The sequence below is a fragment of the Cynocephalus volans genome, chromosome 14 (genome assembly GCF_027409185.1).
Source record: "Cynocephalus volans isolate mCynVol1 chromosome 14, mCynVol1.pri, whole genome shotgun sequence".
NCBI classification, from domain to species: domain Eukaryota; kingdom Metazoa; phylum Chordata; class Mammalia; order Dermoptera; family Cynocephalidae; genus Cynocephalus; species Cynocephalus volans.
In genome coordinates this window covers 89,236,423-89,245,222 of record NC_084473.1, presented here as the reverse complement: position 1 = coordinate 89,245,222, position 8,800 = coordinate 89,236,423, and the positions used below count along the sequence as shown (strand labels likewise).

At 39.7% G+C, this 8,800-nt stretch overlaps 1 pseudogene; it reads right to left on the bottom strand.

Annotated features, from left to right (window-relative positions):
* Positions 1 to 5,019: 5,019 nt before the first annotated feature.
* On the bottom strand, positions 5,020 to 6,950 carry LOC134362636 (L-lactate dehydrogenase B chain-like; annotated as a pseudogene).
* Positions 6,951 to 8,800: the final 1,850 nt, after the last annotated feature.

Here is an 8,800-nt window from a genome sequence, read left to right as displayed (position 1 = left end):
TTTTATTACTTGACATCTGCTATCCCCATGTGCAAAAGGGTAATGCAGTTATAGTCAAAGAAGAACTTGTGGAACAGTTGTACCAGGCATGCTCTTACCACACTATACGGATTATTTCATTAAATCCTCAAAAGGCTATGGGGTCATGATTATTATTTTTATAGCATAGATGAGGAAAGTAAAGCGTCACAAACACTAAATACAGAGAACACAGATACACAGAAAACAGTGTGCAGTGTGAGTGTCAGGCATACAGGTGACCTCCTGTATGCTATGCCCTGTGATGGCTACTTTTCTGGAAGTAGGGATAAAGATGCATGTGAATGGTATATTTCTCCTCTCTTGAGAAGGTCAGAACTCAGTAGGAAAGGCAGACATGTAAACAAACAAATGGAAAACATTTCCAAGAAAGAGGAAAGATGTATAGCCAAGTTTCAAAGGTAGGAAGAAGCCAGGTAAACTTGTGAGTGGCAGACCTCCAGGTGGTCAGAAAACATGGTTTGGTGAGAAACTCAGAGGAGATGCTGCACAGACAGGTTTTCTCTCTCTAAATTGTAGACAATCAGTTTAAGAGAAATGATTAGACCTTTACTGTGATTATGATTGTGCTTACAATACATTTATAGTACAATACATTTGCTGCCAAAGATGTTCAATTTGGGGTAGTGAAACCAGCACCACACGCTCAGTGAATAGAGCAAGATAGAGTCTCAGCGTCCTCACCAGCCACATGAACTTGAGTCCAATAATTGTGTGTGAGCAAAAACCAGCATCTTGTGCGTGAGTGCTGTAGACTGAATGTGTGTGTCGCCATGAAATTTAGATGTTGAAATTCAAACCCCAAGGTGATGATATCAGGAGGTGGGGATTTGGGAAGGTGGTTAGGCTGAGGGTAGAGTCCTCATGAATGGGATTAGTGTCCTTATAAAGGGATCTCGGAGAGCTGCCTTCCCCCTTTTATCATGTGAGGACACAGCCAGAAGACGGCCATCTGCAACTCAGAAGGCGGTCCTTGCCAGAACCCGACCGTGCTGCTGGCACCTGAGCTCAGACTTCCAGCCTCCAGAACTGTGAGAATTAAATTTTTGTTATTTATAAACAACTCAGTGTATGACACTTGTTTATAGCAGCCAGAACAAACTGAGATAAAGTAACTGGGAGAGCTGCCTGAGACACGGTGCGTAAAGGCATCGGGGATTAAGCTGCAGGAAATGGTAACAATCGTGCCTGAGACGCAGCTCCCATGGAGCAGAGGAGAACTGGAAGCCACAGCCAGAGCAGGACTCTTGAGTATAAAACTGAGGATTTGGCGCTTCACCCTGATGGCAGGGTGCTGGGGAGTCATTCTTTCTCAGGAACCTGAAGGTAGATTCCCGATTCCTCTCCTTTGCCAAAGGGCCTTCATGCCGCCAGCTTCCAGGTTCAGGAAATATACCCAGATCATACTTTGTTTTCCCTTTGGGGGCCCTAAAAGACACTCAGAGCCACTTTCTTTTTTCTTTTATTTTTTTTAAATTTTAAAGGTGGTGATCACAATTGGGAAAGATCGAGTTATAAAACACTGGGCTGCATAAGATAAATGAATTTCTTCAAGGTATCTTCTTTCTGCCACCCTTACCTCCTTCATCCTCAGACATCATATGGGCCCTGCTGGTTGACAACAGTTGTTGTGGAACTAAGCTGCTCTTTCAGCCTAAGTAGATGAACATTGTCTTCCTCATCCAGCCTTATACTTCTGCTTGGCTGAGTCCCGCTGGCTGCTAACTAGATGCACACACAGCTTCAGCAGGTGTCTGCTACTTCGTGTACTCTTCCATGACCCAAAGACGGTAAAATTCCTCTCTTCTGTGCTCCTGTGGCACTCAGTGTTTCCTTTGTCCTAGCACGTTTCCCTTGCACTGGAGGAGGTACAGCATCGTGGTTAAGAGCATGGGCTCTAAAAGCACACTGGCCAGGTTTGGAAGTATTTCTACCACTTGCCACCGTGGGGACTTGGAGTCAAGTACTTAGCCTCGTAGGGCTCAGTTTCTTTATCTGTCAAAGGGTGGTGGGTATCAGATTATCTCTTGGCATTTCCTCATAGATTAATTGGATTTAATCATGTAAGACACTAAGCACATGATGGGAACTCAATTATTATTACTGTGTTTGTGTCCATATCTAGTGAATCTCTCTGGGACAGTGAAGTATTTGTCCCCAGTACAGTGCTTCACACAGAGCAGATTTCAATACATTTTTTTAAATAAATTGCCTCTACCTTCCTCTTTCCTGTGTTGGCCCAGCACTAGATTTGAACTACCACCTGGGTTTTTCGTACTACTGGATAACCTGGATCACGGTTCTCCTTAGGGTCCCACTGCTAACTGGGTTCTGCTTGGCTCCTCTTCTCCCCCAAAACTTTAATTTCTCCACAGTCCCAGATGCTTTTTCAGAACCATAAAATCAAATATGCTCTGTATTTTTTCTATAACAGAGAGTAGCCTACAAAAATAGATTTCTTCAAAAGCATATCAGATAATATGATTCCTGTAACCTCTGTGAGGTTCAAGGTTATTTTGTCTTTTCTGTTAGGCAGGGTGGTGTTGCAGGAATCTAGATGTCCGATCTACACAGTCATCTTTTTTTTTCACCTGGAACAAATTATTAGGTCAGTCACGCAAATCTCTCAACCATCATTTCTACAATCACCACCCATCCGCTTGTACCTGCTGTTTGCTGACTGGGTCATATTGCAAGGACACTTCTAGAATTTGGAAGAGTTCTTTACTGCCTCTCAGTCACTTTGGCAAGAGCTTCCCTTCTGAGTTCACGTTTGCAGTGGGCACAGTTCTTCCAGTGCTAGCCTACTTCCAGCTGACTTCTCCTTCCTGTTACCCTATGTTGCCAGGGTCCTAAACCCATGTGCAGCAATTGGACAGGACATCAAACCAGAAGTGTTTCCAAGATGGTGTTAAGGAGTCAGCAGGAACATTTTATGTATCTCTCAAGTAGACTTGTGTGGATGTGCCTGAGGAACTGTAAAGAGGCCAGAACAAATGGATACATGGATAAGTTGTCATATTCCCCTAGGAAGTTTTCATATTATTTCCCAAAACAACATATGCATCTACATGTGTTTACTCTGCTTTTGTTTTTTACTTTGTTCATGCATATATATATCTTCTCTTGTGGAAGTCAGTGCATTTTTTTCTCATATAATTGTTTAAATCATTACTTGTACTTTTCATATGTTCACTTATATGAGACTTAGAAAGTAAAACCCAACAATGCCAAATGCAGGTGTTATTTGCCAAAGAGAAACAGGAAAATGACACTCACTGCAGAGCAGCATGTGTAAGCAACATAGCAAGAAGTGTTTATCGTATAATTATGCAAAAAGTTGACTAAAACACATATGTATTTGTAAGAAAATGAAGATATTGAAAGGTTATGAGAAACAGCTAGTTGCTCAGATAGAATTATTCATGTGCAGAGAAGAAATACAATAGGCACAGAAGGTCAAATCACTGTCCAGAGAGAGCTGAAGATATGTCAGCGTGGTTTAGTCAATGAAGATAAAATTCAGTGATTCCATGCTGTAGTGAGCATCAGTAGAATAGAACGTCCACATGAGTTAAATTAGCTTTTGGCAGAAGCTAAAAATAAATTGTTTCCTACCAAGCAGGATAAGTTCTGAAGAACAGAGCATGTGCTTAAAGAGTACAATACACTCAGCTTCCTCATGTGCCATTACACACACACACACACACACACACACACACACAAACACACACACTTACACACTTATTATATAGTGACATGTACCCCAAAGTGACTCTGGATTAGATGGAAAACAGGCATGCGATGTATTTAGGACATAGTACGTGATCTCTAAATGTTAATTCTCTCCTACCACCATGCTATAATTTATCATATAAGACTGATCTGTAGTCACAATATAGCTGAACAACCCTCTCAAAATATGTTTGAGGCAGTACAGTACAGTGGAAAGAATATTTGATTCTATCACCGACTGTGACTAACTGTGTGATGTTTGACATGCTTTATAGAGTCTCTCTCACTTTTTGTTTCTTCATCTTTAAATGATGATTTAGATCCTTACTCTGCCCTGCCCTGTGGATAGCATCGAGTTAAGTGGGGCACCTTGCACAGTATCTGGAACTTAGCAGCATTTAGTAAAGAACTTAGTAGCATTTTTTTCTATTGTTATACTTATTGTTTTTACTATTTTTTTCCATCTAAACTGAAGATATTCCCTTTGACAGAACACATTCTGAATAACAAGGGCTCACTCAAGGGCTCCCTGTTTCTCCATGCCCAGGACACACCGTTAGCAGCTATCCTTTAGCAGAAACCACTCCCCAAATCCTATCACCCCCAAACCCTGATAATTTTTATTACTGACCTGAGCCATGTTAAACATGATTAAACCTTTTCTCATGATCTGCATCTACAATGGGAAATAATGTGTGCGTGTGTGTGTGGGTTTTTTTCCCTCCTTGAAGGAAAATCCAAGTGAGATGAATAATGGACATTAGACCTAACAGTGTCACTTGTCCTCACATCTGCTGGAACATTCTGGAAGCCTGCTACTTGTCCTTTGTTCCCACAGAGTGTCTTACTTTGGTAGGGGTGAGATGCACAATATCTCAAGTGTACAACACTGCCAGGCTCAGCTCCACCCATGAGAAGGCTGCCAGAAGCTACTATGGACCTAATGCCTTCACAGGCATATGTGTGCTCATCTGTGTGGTATTTTCTCAATAGAGTTCTTTAGTTAACATCTTTCTGGGTTTGTTTAATCTTTGCATTGTCTTCTATTCATAGTCAAGTACTTCTTTTTTCACACTACAATAATTAATTTTATTTGTTTAAGAGCTCATTTTCCAAGCCTGGGCTTTTATTTTGTGAGCCCAAATTTACATATTAATGAAGATAAAAGCAAACTAGATCCATGTACACGGACAAAACGTAAAAGCTCATGATTAATCACATTGTAGTTATAAAATTTCTACCAGCCTAGAATTCAGTAGTCACAGGTCTTTTAGGTCCTCTGGATGTCCCACAGGTATCTGCACTTTTCTTGAGCTGAGCAACCTCATAATCCTTCAGGTTCTGGGTGATAACACTTGTTAATCTCCAAGCATCAAGCTCACATGGAAGGCTCAGGAAGACTTCATTCTCAATGCCATATGTCCCCTTCACCATTGTTGACACTGAATGAATCCTGGATAGAATTTTCAACATGGATTCAATGAAATCAGCTACGTTTAACCCAGTTGCCCAGTTGGTGTATCCCTTCAGCTTAATGACTTCATAGGCACTTTCAGCCACCATTTAATGCCCTTCCTTCCAATTCACACCATCATTGTCCATTCCCACTTCTGGATTCAGTTCCTGGAGAGAAACACCAGCCACATTCACTCCCCTCACACAGCTACACTTGAGTCGTTTGTTGTCCCCAAATCCATCCATGGTAGCTGCTGGGATCAATGTCAAGTGTTTCAGCCATAAAACAACAAAATCTAGCAGAATCCAGATTACACCCACTTCAAATCACTTGGTGCTTTGATAATCCACTTAGTTTCCAAATAACATATGTAAAGATGTATATTGGGTTGGAAACCACAATTACGATGCAATCAGGACTGTACTTGATGACCTGAGGAATAATGAATTTGAAGACATTAGCATTTCTCTGCACCAGATAGAAACGACTCTTGCCCTCTTGCTGACGGACTTCCGCAGTTACCACCACAATCTTAGAATTGGCAGTCACAGAGTAATCTTTATCTGCCACAATTTTAGATGTCTGAAGTAATAAGCTCCCATGCTTCACATCCATCATTTCTCCTTTGAGATTATCTCCCAAAACTTTCACAACAGCAAATTCATCAGCCAGAGACTCCCCCAGAATGCTGATAGCATACGCCACGCCAATTTGTCCAACACCCACTACAGTGATCTTACTGTTTGGGACCATTGCCTCCCCTTCTGCAACTGCTGCAATGAGTTTTTCCTTAAGAGTTGCTATTGTGCACAGGAGAGAGAGGGCTCTGAAGAGCACTGTAAAACAGTCCTGAGACGGAGCCAATGTCTACCCATAGTCAAGCATTTTTTCCTCTTCACCAAATTCAAATGATAATGACCTGCTATGATGCATTCGCTTTATAAAGTATGTTCACATCTATGAGCACATTCGATATTCGTAGTAGCTTTATGAGGGTAAAAATTATTTTCCCCTTTCATGGAAGGAAAGAACGAAAGCTCTTCAAGGTTCAATAGCTATTAGCTATTATGCATTTAGGCTAGATCTTAAACTTAGGTATTGCCCACATCCAGGTCTGTTTATTCTAAAATACATAGTTTTCAAAATCTCCATTTTTCTATTTACCATTATTTTTATTATTTGAGGGAATTTGGTCATTTTAATTTTTTTTCCCCTCCAGAGCAGAAATATTGTTTCTGGTTTATATATTTAATACCTGAACTCATATTATGTGTAACTAAGGGCTTCATTCACTCATTGATCCAATTAGTCATTAATTCTCTTACTAAATATTTATTAAGTACATATAGAGGGCTGCGTAAAGTTAGTCACAAAAGGCCTTAACAATCCCTGAGTAAGCAACATTAAGAAGTGACTGTAGGAACTAGGGCAAAATATAACATACCAGTTGGCAATTGCTTTCGATTGAATGTCTCCCCCAAACTCACTGAAGTTTGGCCCCCATTTTAACAGTGCTAAGAGGATGGGAAATCCAATTATGGTATGTGAAAGGTGGGGGCTTTAGGAGGTGATTAGATTGTGAGGACTGTGCCCTCATGAATGCATTGATCCATTTATGGAGTAATGGATGTGGTTCTGATGGTGTTAGAAGGAGGGCAAATGAGAAAGTTAGGTTTCTCTTGCTCATCCCATTCTCACCATGTGACATCCTGGTCTCCATGGGACCTTGTAGAGAGTTCCCACCCAGCAGAAGGCCCTTACCAGCATCCCCTGGACTGTCGGCTTCAGAGCCTGCAAAACTGTAAGAACTAAATGTAATATTTTTGTGAATTACCCAGTTTCAGGTATTCTGTTACAAGCAACAGAAAACAGACTAATACAGCAATCTAACTAAAGTTCCAAATATTGGTATGCACCGTGAGAATTGTTAAATTTGTAATTCATCTGCATGAAAGATTTGTCTCTTTTCTTCATTAATTTTATACATTTATTTATTTGCTGGTTTATTTATTTCAGTATGGATTCATGGATATTTATTTTATACTTTGGATTATAATTCAAAACTAGTTCATTTATTTTGTTGTTCCAATTCCTCTACTGTGTCCTCTGGAACAAAGGGCACCTGTGGCCCTTTGATATATCAATATCATTTTTTTTTTTTAGCACTTTCTTACTTTCTGACAATACAAAATGCTCCAGGCTCATCTTATATATTTCTTGCCAAGTCATAGAATCAGTGATTTCTGCAAAGATCCCAATTCCTTTTATGGAAAAAATATTATTACAAACCAGGATCTGGATTGTTGTTGCTTGTAGACTCTCTCCACTGACAGAGCTAAGAAATATATATGTATACGCTAACCTGTGTATATTCACATGTATCTAGAAATACTTGTATTTCTTTCTGCAACCATCTGTATCTCTACGAAGCTAAACATGTTTGACCAGAGTTATGCCTTTTCCAGTATGTCATATACTTGGAAATAGATAGTAGGTAGCTTCTAATATAGCAACTGACTTTTTTCACTTAGCAATATGCATTTAAAATTTATCTGTGTCCTTTTTGTGGCATGACAGCTCATTTCTTTTTATTGTGTGCAGGTTTTTTGTGAACACATTTTTCAAATCAGTTGGTTAGTTGTACTACTTTCCTAGTGCAGCTGTAACAAAGCAGTAAACAAACTGAGTGGCTTAAAAAAACAAAAATTTATTATCTCACAGTTCTGGAAGTTAGAGTATAAAATTAGGGTGTTAGCAGGTTTGGTTTCTGCTGGAGGGTCTGGGGGAGAATATGATTTATGCTTTTCTCCTAGCTGCTGGTGGTTGCGTGGTGACCATCGACCCTTGGCATCCCTTAGACTGTAGACACATCTCTCCTGTCTCCACCTCTGTCTTGATGTGATGTTTTCTCTTTGTGTTATTCTCTGTGTCTCTTTTTTTCTCTTCATTTATAGACATGAGTCATGCTGGATTAAGGGCCCATCCAACTGCAGTATGACGTCATCTTAAATAGTTACATCTGCAACTACCTTATTTCTGAATCAAGTCATATTCTGAGGTTCTGGAAAGGACAAGAATTTAGGGGAGACACTTTTCAACTCAGTATAGTGGTTATGCTGTGTTTTGTTTGTTTGTTTGTTTTATCATAATAAAAATATAGTTAACGTGCTTCTACACCAACCAGTACAGATTTGGTAAGACTCCAACAGTCACACGCAATTCTTTCTCAAGGAGGAAATACTCAAAAATGTGGTCAGATTTCCTTAGAATACCAGCTCCACTCTGATGGGACAAAATTACATTACTCTTTAGTCTCTTCAGAAAATCCATGGTCATTGATGTTCCATATCCCGGCTCCACCACTTATTATTTATGTGACCTTAAACTCCCCTAGAATTTCTATTTTCTCATCTATAAAATGGGATTAGTAACAATAGTTTCTACCTGTAGAAGAAACCAAGATATATGGGTTAGAAAAAATAAAATAAATGGAAAGTGAAACAAAGAAAAACTAAATATTTCCCACCTGATAAAAATCAGTTATGTTCACCTGATCATACATATAAGAAG